Genomic DNA, 14,551 nt, shown 5'->3' on the forward strand with positions numbered 1-14,551 from the left:
TCTCTGTTTTGTCCTTGTTTAGTTGGAGGAAGTTTTGTGTCATCCAGGCATTTATTTGCTCAATGCAATTACAGAGATTGTCAATGGGACTATAGTCGTTCGGTGAGAGGGCTATGTAGATTTGAGTGTCATCCGCATAGTTGTGGTAGGCAATTTTGTTCTTTTTTATGATGTGTCCCAATGGAAGCATGTAGGATTAAGGATTGACCCTTGGGGAACCCCAGATGTCATCATTTTAATATAAATGATATTAGGGCTGTCAATGTTAATGATAGCGGTTAATTTGGAAACCTTAACACAGTAAATAAAATATATAATTACGCGAATTCATCATATTATTTATAATATCGTATATACAGAGGTGCACTTAACTGGTGAGCAGGTGCGCATGCATGGTCGAAATAACAGATGCGCACCAGAAAATACGAAAAGAAGCGCTTTTGCGTACCAAAATTTTTGGGACAGTTACTGAAACATTCAGATTTTCTCCATACAGTACATCACTGGTAAGATGACAAATGTGTTCATGTTAATCGTGTAACTTTTAGCCATCGTTCTTGATTACATTTTTAGAACTTTAGATGTTTTTTTTCAAGTTAGCAAGATGTTAAACCTTTAGCGGTGGCGATCAGGGATTCCCTTGTCCATATTCTGGCCCCGTTCTTAAATTCGCCGGAGCGCACACCACTGGGTTCAAAGTCATAAAGGAACCCAGTAATATGATGGACAAGAGGCAGTCACGTGGATGCTCCGGCACTCTCAGAGCTAATTTACCAACGCGGCCTCTAAACGCCCACACCCTCGAGAACAGCCGAGTCAGCCGATCGCATGGTTCCATACTGTGAGACATTTAATCGCTCCGTTGTCAAGTTGTTAAGCTTTTATTTACAGAAAGGGGATGCAAAAAGAACAGACCAAGATAGGGAAGATATGTGATGAAAATGGCACTTCCTTTGTGAAACTAGGAAAGTGTCACACATTAGCTGGTCTGCATGGAGACAAGAGACTGTTGAAAATATGGAGTTGGCTATTACCTGCCATTCAAATTCAAGTGGCTACAAGTGATGACAGTTTCCTAAAACATATCTGCACAGAGCGTTTCCTAGCCAGCGTTTCCTAGCCAACATGCTTGACACTGGAAACATTTTACAGTTCACCTCCCTCGTGGTTCCGGAAAGAGAATTTGACTATTTGGTGAATGCAAAGATGAGCTCATGGTAGCTATTGGACAGCTGACACTTCTGCTTAACAGTGTAGGCGGCAAGTACATGAAAGAGACTGTTTCGAATGCTGACGCTGACAGGGACAAGGTTGATGTATCGAGAGGTCTAATTCATGAGTTTGAAAGCATAATGAATCCCTCAAGTCATGTGATACATTTAGAATGTTTTATCCTTCAACTTGGCCTCAAGAAATGCAAGACCTCCACAGTTTTGGCAACACAACACTTACAGTAACAGGGGCAGCCTCCTCTGTGTATGACTTGGTGAACATAGTGAAGACAAGCAATCCAGAGAGTTACTCCAACACTCCCAAAGTCATTCTGTTGTCCCTTACACTGCCCTTGAGCAGTACTGCATGTGAGAGGGGATTTTCACATCTTAATATCATAAAAAGCAAAGTACAGATCCCCGCCTGTCAGACTCTCTCCTCTCATCCCTGATGCACATCCACTTGTCTGAAATGACAACAGAGACTTTTGAAGCCAGCTGTTGACTTGTGGATGCAGACAGCTAACCGCAGGCTCAACCAGGGAGAAAGAAGTAGGCCTACATCATCATCTCGTGAGCTTAGAATGATAAGGTTCTATCTCCGTTTAGAATGATCAGGTTCTATCTCCGTTTAGAATGATAAGGTTCTATCTCCGTTTAGAATGATAAGGTTCTATCTCCGTTTAGAATGATAAGGTTCTATCTCCGTTTAGAATGATCAGGTTCTATCTCCGTTTAGAATGATAAGGTTCTATCTCCGTTTAGGATGATAAGGTTCTATCTCCGTTTAGAATGATAAGGTTCTATCTCCGTTTAGAATGATAAGGTTCTATCTCCGTTTAGGGTAGTTCAGAGATATTGAGCGTCAAAGTCTTTACATTCCATTATGTTCTGTGAGATGGAACCTTTGTATTTTATGAATTACTAACTCGAAAATGTCAACATTTAAAAAATAACCACCACACAGGCATTAATAAACATCTAATGGATCAGATTATGTAAAAAACTCAATTTTGACCAAAAATGGAGATAGAACCTTAGAGGTCTAACGTCACGATCTACTAGGGGTGTAACGGATCACCCTCCCCTTTTCATACCATGTTCAAAGGAAGGGTTCACTTTATTATTTAGTTAAAAGTGGCATAGAACATGTGTATACGTACGTCTGCTTTAAAGAGCCCAGTGATTCACTGCTGCAACCAGGCGTCTCCTCCCTCTCTCCTATTACACTATGATTTAAGTTGAATGTGTATTTCAGTATAATATGCAATGTTTGAGTGTAGAATATGTTATATATTTATATATATTTTACCAGTTTTGACATCTTGAATGTTGTTGTTTTTTTTCACATAATAAAAGTGGTGTTTTTACAGAATTCAAGGAAAAAGCTGTTTTTATTAAAAATATATATATATATTGTGTTGATCCGAAAAATTATCCGATCCGTGACTCAAAAACCGTGATCCGATCCGATCCGTGAGTTAGGTGATCCGTTACACCCCTATCATCTACCATGTTTGAAAGAGAGGAAGATAGTGATGAGAGCAGTCAGGAAAACAGTGATGTACGGTGTTGCGTACTAAAGTGTGCCTTTGACTTATTTGTGAAACTATGAAGTAGCCTAATTGAGTTGCGACTGTGTTTCACGGTGTTTTCGACAAGAATGTATTAGTAGTAGTATAGTATAGGGCTCCATTATTTGAAATTGGCAGCTCAACAATGTCGTTTTGAATCCCGGTTAACTGGGAAACTGTGGTTTCTTGCGTTAACGGTTTTTCGGTTTCAAAAATGTAAAACTGTCCATCCCTAAAGCACATAATATGTATTATAATATGTATATAGTATTGAGTTAACACTTTTCAACATCAGAAAAACAACAACTACAACAAACATGGCATTCAAGTCAATGCTTTTCTCTCCCATTTTTGGTGCCAAACATTTTTTTCTAGGCTATGGCAGGAGAGAGGGTATTGTTGTCTGTTTCAACATTTGGTGGAAGATATTACAGTGAACTTTGGCTGCAGTCTGAAGTCCATATGTCTGTCTCCATTTCCAACTGTGGTGTTACTCTGCCTACAAGTTTGACTGAGACGCCTACCCATTGATTCTTGGTGCTAGGCAGCCGTCCTAATTAAAAACTTCTATGTGGAAGATGGCAAACACTGCTCAAAGCCAGACTGTAGACTTCACATCCTTAATGAGATTTCTGTGGAAAAAGCTATATGCACACAGCCCAGCTACAAGAATCAATACAGTTTCTCTCTCTTTCTCTCTCAACTACTTTTCATAATCTTTTTAAAGGCTCTGATCAATTTGCACTGATGCAACTCATTAATAATACTTATGCCAACCCTCTAAAACAATTTTAACCAACCGTCTAAAACTATTTTAAGTCTTAGTAAAGTAGCAGAGAAGATAAAGTGATATCAACCATGGCTAGGTCTTGACCTTACACCACCACCAATGCCCTTTATCAAATTTAATGAGTACTGTACTATTGCCTGCCTATTCAGCTATTCCTATTGTAGATGGAATAAAGTACTACTACTACTACCAGGGTTCCCCAGGGTCCTTGAAATCCTTGAATGTTTGTGAATTAGAAAAAAAAAAATCAAGGTCTTAAAAGTTTTCGAAAATCGACATGGGTCATTGAAAGTGCTTGAATCCCCCCCCCCCCCCCCCTCTCTCTCTCTTTAAAAAAAGTTGAAAAGAAATAATAATAATAATAATAATAATAAAATAAAATATATATGGGAGGGAGAGAGAGGGGAATTCAATATATATCTATGTAATGTTAGTAGATATGCTACTGCATGTGTCTCCCACAATCTGAGTCGCGCCACTTGCTTCAATAATAATAATAATAATAATAATAACTTTAATTTCTATAGCGCCTTTCAAACAATCCAATAACGCTTTACAATTCTAAATGGTCAGACAGACAAAACAGAAAACAAACAAAGCAAAACTGAAACATTAACTAGGGGCTAAAGGCCTTGAGTCTTGAAAGTCCTTGAAAGATGCTTGAATTTGATGTTTCAGAAGGTGTGGGAACCCTGTACTACAATGCTATTATGTTTTATAGAGGCAAAATCAAGGCAGCGACATTAGGTACAGAGGTGATCTGCTATTACCTACAATATATTGAAGCTTCAGCCTTATTAAAATCTCATCTCATAATATCTACTGTCTTAGGGAGAACAGGAATCAATAAACCATTTACTTCATTTTGTACGTCTCTAGTCTGTCCCCTCTGCTCCCTCTGCCATGACCTAAAACCCCCTGTACTCTTAGATTAAGGGTGTGTTCTCACTAGAATATTTGCTTCACTTGAACCAGAGTTTAGGATAAAATTCGCTTTGCTCTGCGTCGTTTGGAGCTGTGAGAACGCACATTCGAAGTAACTCCCGGAGCAAAGAACCAACGGATGCTCCGCTTGAAAAGGGTGGTTTCGCTCCGATTAGAAACGACGCATCGAAGGGCTGTCCATAGGAAAACAACAGCGCATGCGTGTCGATCGGGATAAGAGCGGGACGAACGGGCAATTTTAAATTTTTCTGACCAATCAACTACCACGTCTGTTGCTTCGATTGCGTATGTTACTTCGTTTACATAAAGGTCTGGGAGAACGCAAATCAGAGAAATAATGGATGCAACAATGTGGCAAACTCATCCACTTGCTCCGGGTCTCGATTCGGACTTTCATGTGAGAACATGACCTTAGATTAAGAGAGGAGCGATGAATTAGGCTAAATGGTGTGCACTTTTCTATGAGCACCTCACGTCTACAGTATGCCAGGCTTATGGACAGTGGGTGTAGTCTAGTTTTTTCTAGTAGGTATACTGTGATTTTTCCCTCCCAGCCTCATATTGTTAATTTCGGAACGCCATAAAAATACATCTGCGCTCCCTGTCTAACATTATATATCCAACATTACAAGTTAAAGGCTGATCTGTGCATGATAGTGCTGCATTTTTTAAATAAATTTGTTTTTCAGATTTTATCCCTTTTTTCACCCAATTTGGTAGCCAATTGAACCCAACCTAGCATCCAATTATCCCCGGCCTATTGCGAAGGATCCGCCGCACGACCCCGTGGCCGGCAGTCCCAGAGGAGGCCGCCAGGCAGACTAGCTGACTGGCTCCTCGAGCCCAGCACCGTTATTCCGGCACCCAGGGGGCGGTGTTGCGCGACGGATCCTTGTCCGGAAATACTCCTATACCCCCTCGGGAGCGGCCGCCCAATATGCCGCTCCCTGTGTGTGCCCCAGCCATATCCGGATCTGGCGAGCTGGGATTCGATCCCAGTCCCCGGTGGGCAGCTTGCACTAGTGGCCAGTGCTTAGACCGCTACACCACCGCGGGGCGATAGTGCTGCATTTTGACATATTTCATGACGCATTCCCCCCCCGTTGATGGTATATGACGCTATAGTCAGTCCCAATGGTCTAAAAGTCAGTGCTTCGTAACACAGACGGGGTGAATTTTATGAATGAAAGTGTGAAAGTTCTGTCACAAAACGCCATTACGTATCCTCACACATTTTTAAGTGGGTATACGGAAATCCTTGGCCTTTCCTAGCGGGTATACGGCGTAGTCCTGCATATCACCTAGACTACACCACTGCTTATGGATGAATGCCAGCAACCTGGGAAAGGAGACATGTTTGATCATAGAGGCAGAACAGCGCAAATCAAAGAGAGGAAGAGGAAGGCATAGCAGCATTGCTAAGCCTTCCTCACTGACTCTACGTAACGAGCTGATTAAGCATCCATATTTACCTGCTTGATTGACATCTCTCCACAGGGACACCTCATCAAGGTAAATAAAGTACCTCACAGAATACCCAGCAGTGAGTAGGACCGTGTGCAAATACTATATTTATCATGTTCCTGGACCGTTCTTCCTCTCAACCTCACCTAAAAATAGAAGAAATTAAAAGAAACCATGACCTGTTCCACTCTTCACAATTGTTTATATATTCACCTGCAAGAGATAAGATAGTTCTGTCTTTGTTTCCTGTGGGGAAGAACATTCTAGTGCCTATAATTATGAATGTATTCCCATTTGTAAACTAAGGATAAACCCCCAAAAAAGAACAGACAAAATGATGAACAGTACACAGATATATTAATTAAATTATCTGTCTCAAATTCATTTCGACACATCCTGAGGATATGTATTCATTATCTCAATGTACTCAAGGGAATTTTCAAGCCATTCGACAGTGTAACAAGGACAATAAATGTGTTTCACTCTTTCAGGTTGTTCAGAGTGTTACTAGCCTACTTATAATTGACAGGATCAGAGCCAGAGGGTTCTACCGTACTCTCCTGTATTGACCCAAATATTGGTTAAAAAAAAATCTCAGAGGTTGAGAGTGTCTCACCAGTATAGACGATACAAACGCACTCTCAGCAAAGAGAATATATAACACAATGGTATACTAACCTTAAAACAGTGAATAATCACACGGAACTAGGTAAAAGGGTTAGTCTAATTACCGACTAACAACCGACTAACAAGACCCCCCCCCCCCAAAAAAGAAAACAGACGTGAGTTCCAAATCAAAGTAGGGAAAGTACAGTGCACAGCTGGTGATAATATTGGCAGTAATTACTCATATCCCCACTGGGCAGAAGACCACAGACTTGTCTATTTCTCTAGTCAGATCTGGGGCAGGCGCTCATCTCATTGCAGACTGCATCAATTCTGTCAACTGTTCGGCGAGAGGGAAGAAGGAAGGCATTAGCAGACCCCAGAGAGGAGCGGGGATGAGGTGATAAGAACATCAGAGGGAGCCGAGTTCATTTAATGCTACAGAGTGATGAAAGATGTGCTTTTCATCTGTAAAACAAGGGAGGGTTTTGACTGTATGCCGCCTGTCTGTGTGTGTGTGTGTGTGTGTGTGTGTGTGTGTGTGTGTGTGTGTGTGTGCGTGCGTGTGTGTGTGTGTGTATGTGTGTGTGTGTGTGCGTGTGTTTTTAGATCTGTGTAATTGCATGATTGAGCCATTATGCACAGTAGAAAGTAAAGAGAAAAAAAGAAAAGAAACACAATAGTGTTTTATTTTCAACACAATAGGACACAATCTATATAACAAGAAGAAGTGTGATTACAACACACTACTACAGTACATGGCCTGACTGCAATGTCAAAACCAATCCTGAGATTGGAGAACTCCTAGAAAGAAAATGAGCAGAAGAAAAAAAGCAATGGAGCAGAGGATCTGCTGTTCCATGCCCCCTTGACCTTTACTTTAGAGTCTGGAGTTCGTGGAAGGTACTCTATCAGATAATTACTTAAAGCCGGAGCAGAGGCCCCTGTGCTTTTGCAGTCAATACAGTAATGGCTGCAGGGATCAGCCGCCAACAGGTGCATGTTTACAGGGGCTCTCGACTGGCTAGCATCCACAGCTCTTAAATCCACCTTGTGGAGGACTGAAAAATACCAATAAGATAAAGGCTATATATTTGCACTGCTATTCTACCTGATCGATATGAGATTACATTAAGGGCGGAAGTAAGGGGATGGTCTCTAAGCAGTATGTTTTCATTGGGTTGAACTTGTGAGCGGGAACGATGCTTTGGCTCTACGGTAGTCATCCTCCGCGCCATCTGTCAGCCCAGCCTATCCGTCAGCCATGATAAACAACAATGACCTCCAGAGAAAGCCCAGGCCTCTTCCTTTCATTACTCAGGCATATGGGAACAGAAGACACATCGAAAGGGGTCAGCGCACACTGGTACGCACCGTGGGGCGGAGTTGTTGCTGAGGGACGGGTCAATGTGACCCCAAAAAGCTCGGAATGGAAAGATAATGGGCTCACATGCCTACCAACCAGGGGTCAGACAGCAATTTCCCCCACCTCATCTACTCACCTACAGCACGGTGGTGTAGCCCTTTATCAAGATGCTCTGGGTTAGGGCTGGGTACACTCACTCTTGTTGCATTAAGCCAATGATACTTGTGCAAAGGGCACAATCTATTCTAGATTTTAGAATACGGTTGCAGGGATTTGCTAATAAGGTCGGACACTGATGTTGGGCGAGAAGGGTTGGCTCCAAACCATGAAAACAGCCCCAGACGATAATTGTGTCCACATACTTTTGTCCATATAGTGTATATCACTAATATACATTTGATATAGCCTATGCTTCACTCTGGTTACGGTATAAGACATGTTTTACTTCGACTGCAATCACTTAACACATATCAAGGTGGACTTCTAAAGGAAACTGTACAAGGACGAGAAGGCAAAAGGATTTGAAAAGCGCATGAGTAAGTGTCTGTTAAAGCTGTCATTCCATTCCATTAGCAACCTAATTCACCAATACACCTAACCCGGTGGTAGAGTCGATGAGAACACAATTACACTATATCACAAGTGTCAAAGGACATGGACATGGGCCTTATATATAGACACAGTGAGCGAGGTACTCGGCACACAGTGGTGTTATTCCTAAAGGGGAGAGGACATAAGTGACAAAGTCAACCAGGTGACATATGAAGCCCAATTACAGGAACCCGGCCTGTTCGTAACATACCGGAGCAGCTCAGGGGCCTCTTCTGTTATTAATATTGCACTTCCTGCTGAGGAGCAAAGGACATGGCTGCTTCAAATTGACAGAGGCACACAAAGGCCAGTAATCAAAAGCCATGATACTGTAATGAGGCAGAAATATTAAACAGTACATCCTTTCCTTTGATCCGCAGCACCACCTTTGGGTATGTTCATAATCAGGGGTGATGCTAATATGTGAGGAGCACTAACAAAGGAACTATAGACTCATCTGGATGGATGGAGGGAGGGATGGATGGGTGGATGGATGGATGGATGGATGGATGGATGGATGGATGGATGGATGGAGAGATAGATAGATAGATAGATGGATGGATGGATGGATGGATGGATGGATGGATAGATAGACAGAGAGATAGATAGAGACTGAATGGATGCTGACCATCGATTTCATTTGATCGGCAACTGCAGCAAGCCAAGCATTTTGGGCCATCAATTAGAGTGGCACTTGGACGGGACCTTAAGTGAATGGCTAAAGATTTACTAACGAGGATCAAAACAATTCATCAAGCTAATGAAGAAGTCACTGTGAGTAATGGAATGCGTCACATTATGTCGACTGAGAAAACACACAGACACTCTCACACACACACACGCACACGCACACGCACACGCACACACACACACACACACACACACACACACACACACACACACACACACACACACACACACACACGCATGCAAGACCAAAGCAGGGGCAAATGTATACTGTAACTGATTTTCAGTAGGCCAGAATAATGACAGTCATTAGGGGGTCCAAACCACAAGGGGGCTGGAATTGTATTCTAATTCAAACTTTTCATTGTTAGGGTTTATTGTTTTCCCACCCAAAAACCTGGCCTGACAAGTCTTTCAAATACAACATGCTTGAGAATTTTCAGCAAAATTGGTCTAGAATTAGATAGTATGCAAGGTGTTCACAACTGAGCCCAAATAATAAATATTCTTATGATGTTGACATAGCAGGCATATATTCTTCTATTCATACGTCTTTGCCTTTCCATGGGTTTTCGAGCCCTAAACGCGGCTCAGAGAGTTAATGGCCATATGTAGTTATACGTGCCAACCCATGGCAGACTGCGTTCCAATCTGATGCCACTACTGGGCGGCTGTGAAGCAGGAGGTAGAGACACAGTCTAATGATCGCTAGGTTGGCAGATCGGCGGTTCGAGCCCCGGCTGGCCACATGTCGAAGTGTCCTTGGGCAAGACACTGAACCCCAAATTGCTCCCAGTGAGCGGGCCGGCACCTTGCATGGTAGCTTGCCGCCATTGGTGTGCGAATGTGTGTGTGAATGGGTGAATGAGAGGCCGTTGTAAAGTGCTTTGGATAAAGGCGCTATATAAGTGCAGTCCATTTTATAAGTGCAGTCCATTTACTGCTTTCAAAATTCCATCTCTTGGACGTGTCATTGATTGTGTTTAGTTTCTTGTTGTTTTCTTTTTACCATAAATGTACCTTGTGTTTTAGTCGGTATACTTTAGTTCATAATCAATCACAGGTGGATTGATGGGCTGTCTCACAATGGCAGTTAAAAATATATATTTCCCCCCACCAAAACGTATGAAGCCATTTTTGTGGAAAAAAATCGATATCAGATAGACCATTTTAAACCCTACTCTGAAAAGAAAACGGTTGACAGTTTTAAAATGGTCATTATACTGCAATTGATTTTTTAATGGAACATAATGAAAGGTAATTAACAGAAATAACTGACACCATGACCTTCTATTTGAAGGTGTGCATTGAGTGGTTTCAGGGTATTGTGTTATCTCGAACTACTGGCTGTTAACTGGGAGCTGTAATGAACGTGCATGTATTCCAATGTCTTAACAAAGACAATAGTTGAATGAGATTTGCAAAACGATCTCCAGATACAGCTCCCACTAGTTAAAGTAAATATAATATAATATATATGTATACCACTGGCTATACATATATATATATATATATATATATATAAAATTCTGCATGCAAATGAAATCACTGGCATTGTACACTAACATTTTTATTTTCATTCAAGGGATAAATGGAGAGACTTATTTTGATAAAGCTGACTCACTAATACCCAGATGACCTTACCATGGACAGAGTTGTGTGTGGGGAGTGTAAAGGGAGTTCGTGAGCTTAGAATTATAAGGTTCTATCTCCGTTTAGGGTAGTTCAGAGATATTGAGCGTCAAAGTTTTTCCATTCCATTATGTTTTGTGAGATGGAACCTTTGTATTTTATTAACTACTAACTAAAAAATGTCAACATTTTTAAAATAACACCACACAGGCGTTAATAAACACCTAATGGATCAGATTATGTAAAAAACTCTTTTTTGACAAAAATGGAGATAGAACCTTATAATTCTAAAGTCACGAATTAATAATGGATGAGAACAGCTAGAGAGGTTTAGGCTTCTACAAGTGAACTCTGGGGTCATAAGGAGCTCCTTTCTCTCTCAAACACGGCCTTGTAAAACGAAACGGTTATGGCAACATTATTACTCATTAAAAGTGCCTCACACTTTTTTAAAAGACAGCAGTGTTACTTCATTCATGTCTCTCATTCAAAAGAGATTACATTTTCGCCCTCCGTATGAGGACAACTCTGTCGCATTGCCTCCTGGCTTAGCATTAATGGACATAACATTGTCAGCGTCGTTGAGCCTCGGAAAAGCGCTATATAAATATATAAAAACAAGGTGTCTAATCACAATTCACTCTCATTCCACCTTCTCTTACAATCAAGTCCTCCAAAGGCATTTAGCTTTACCAATCTGTCAATGCTCTGTCCAAAAATCAATTCCATGCCCCCCCAAAAAATGCCTTCAAAGACAGTGAGATATGTGAAAATAACACAAAGTGACGTTGTGTTGCAAGGAAAAGGTCTGAGGTGCTTGAGTTCCCCTCTCCAGCTTGTAAAGCCCAGGTGAACATCCACCATTTTACTATGAACGATTAGAAGACAGGCTGGTCTAATGTAAAGCAATTAGAGCAATTACTCAGAGGGCTACTAGTGCACCTTGCTATTTGAAACTAATTAAGGACTGCATATCAATGAGTAGCCAAAGTAAAAGTGGGCTCACATCTCAGTCATTCTTGAGAGCTAGAGGTGAAGTACTGTAAGCTCTATGGTAAATCGGCCATATCAGGGACATTTTCTCTCATTCCTTCTGACAAAAGATTTAGATCAAACTCACACATTCAAGGTTTCGAGAAAAGGAAGATAGATTATACAGTACATCAAGATTAACACATGTTTGTGTTTATTGAAACACAGGGAAACATTTGCTACACTGTGCACTATTCATCAGGTCCCAAATACATAACCATATCAACCCAGTCCCATGTCTTATGGACTAAAGAATTTGGATTTAGTAAGAATTCTGTATTAATAATATGATGTTGTCTCTTTGCTCAGCTGCTCAGTGTTGTACAAATAGTACTCATGGCTTGGTCTCTACACGCAATTGATCTCCATTCAATAGTTCCAAACGAGATAGTATAGTGTATTGGGATATCAATATGAAAATATAGATTTTGGTAGTTTTGTACTGGTTCTACTTACCAGAAAGTGTGTTTGAGATACAATTTTCTTTGCAGTACTTAACTCGTTTCTAGCGCCATTCCTGCCAGTAGCAAGTCAGGGAGTCAGAATAGTTCCATACATCATTGTGCGAAAGGCATTACTGTGGGTAATGAAGTGTGAACCAGGAGCAGCACTTCGTTTTGTCATAAAGAGCGGGAGAAAGCCCACTTCAGCAGTCAGGGATTGGACAGTCTTCAGGCGATCATAGCAAAGTGCCTCAAATTACCACTGGCTGTTGGGGGAGAAAGAGATAGAACTCTTACTGTCTTCCTGTACCTATTTAGGCACCAACATTTCACTTTCTGAGGGGTAAAGAAGTGCTATCTGGGGAAATTGCTTCCTGTTGGCTTAGCGACAGTAGAGCAGTCTGAGGGAGGCATGAAACTCAGTTAATTCGGTTAGTGTTTTTGAGGGTGCTGCCATGTTTTTCGCTATTGTCTGTTCCTCCACGCTTCCTCCTCCAGTGAAATGATTAGTGTACTCCATGCAAGCATCTAAGCTTCTGAATCACAAGACTTAAATACAGTTTGGAACAGATGCACTGTAACTCTAGGGTAAAAGAGATGATCTCTTTACGTAACACCATTCAGTAGGTGTTTCAGGCATAAACTTCAAACACAGAAGCGAAATTAGCATATGCAATTTTCAGGTGAGATGTGAATATCAATGTTTATGCAAAAGATAGCTTAGTGTGGTGAAGATCTTCAGAAGATCCGCCTGCCATGTAGTATTATTTCTCCCTTTCAGCCCCACTTATCAGTCCACATTGGAAATTCTAGCCAGTACTTTGAGAAATAAATAGCAAAAGAGTATATGGTGATACTATTTTATATACAGCAGGGCTCGACATAATATATACAGCAGGGCTCGACATAATTATTTTATGTTCGGACAAGTGGACTTCCTCCTGCAGATCGGCGGTTCGGGCCCCGGCTGGCCACATGTCAAGGTGTCCTTGGGCAAGACACTGAACCCCAAATTGCTCCCAATGAGCGGGGCCGGCGCCTTGCATGGTAGCTTGCCATTGGTGTGTGAATGGGTGAATGAGAGGCCATTGTAAAGTGCTTTGGAATAAGGCGCTATATAAGTCAGTCCATTTACCTATAACATCCACAATAATGAACTACGAGAGCACTGAAATAGGCCTACGTAATAGTTTACAAGTAATACGAAGGGGGAGTGGGAAAACAACACCGGCAAAGGCATTATTTGAAGCTAAGAGGATGAGAAAGTTTCTGTTGAGTTGAGTTGGACAATTTGAGGCAGAAACGGCGGTCTGCAGGTGGTGGACCACCTTGGGAGTTTAGGAGCTGGAGGAAGATTTCTCAATTTGAATATAGGATACTATCCAAAAGCTAGCAAATAAGATTGCTTCCATTGGGGAGGGAGGGGTGGAGGCGGGGTACTTATCCAAAGCATTTTTTGTAAATATTCATCCCTTTTGTGGCCAATCTTAATCTAAAAGAAATCACTGATTACCCCCATTGTAATAATTTCAAATAATTACAAAATATTGTTCGATTAACACATGTTTAAATAAAGGATACATCATTATCAAACCAATAGTAGTAAAATGTGTTATTTGCACTTATATGTGCGCTTATACACAACATACACTCACCGGCCACTTCATTAGGTACACCTTGCTAGTATCGGGTTGGACCCCCCTCTTTTGCCTTCAGAACTGCCTTAATTCTTCGTGGCATAGATTCAACAAGGTGCTGGAAACATTTCTCAGAGATTTTGGTCCATATTGACATTATACTATCACGCAGTTGCTGCAGATTTGTGCCAAGGTAATATCCCACACACCATTACACCACCACCACCATGTCCGCCCAGAGAACTACCACTCACTGGATATTTTCTCTTTTTCTGAACATTCTCTGTAAACCCTAGAGATGGGTGTGCAGGAAAATCCCATTAGATCAGCACTTTCAGAAATAAACAGCCCGCCTGGCACCAACAACCATGCCACGTTCAAAATCACTTTTCACCTCACATCACCTTTCTTTCCCATTCTGATGCCCTGGTTTGAACTTCAGCAGATCGTCTTGACCATTTTCTCCATGCCTAAATACATTGAGTTGCTGCCACGTGATTGGCTGATTATATATTCGCGTTAACAAGCAGTTGAAAAGGTGTACCTAATGAAGTGACCGGTGAGTGTATATTG

This window comes from Nansenia antarctica (genome assembly GCF_963989245.1).
Source record: "Nansenia antarctica genome assembly, chromosome: 17".
In the NCBI taxonomy this organism is placed as follows: Eukaryota; Metazoa; Chordata; class Actinopteri; order Argentiniformes; family Microstomatidae; genus Nansenia; species Nansenia antarctica.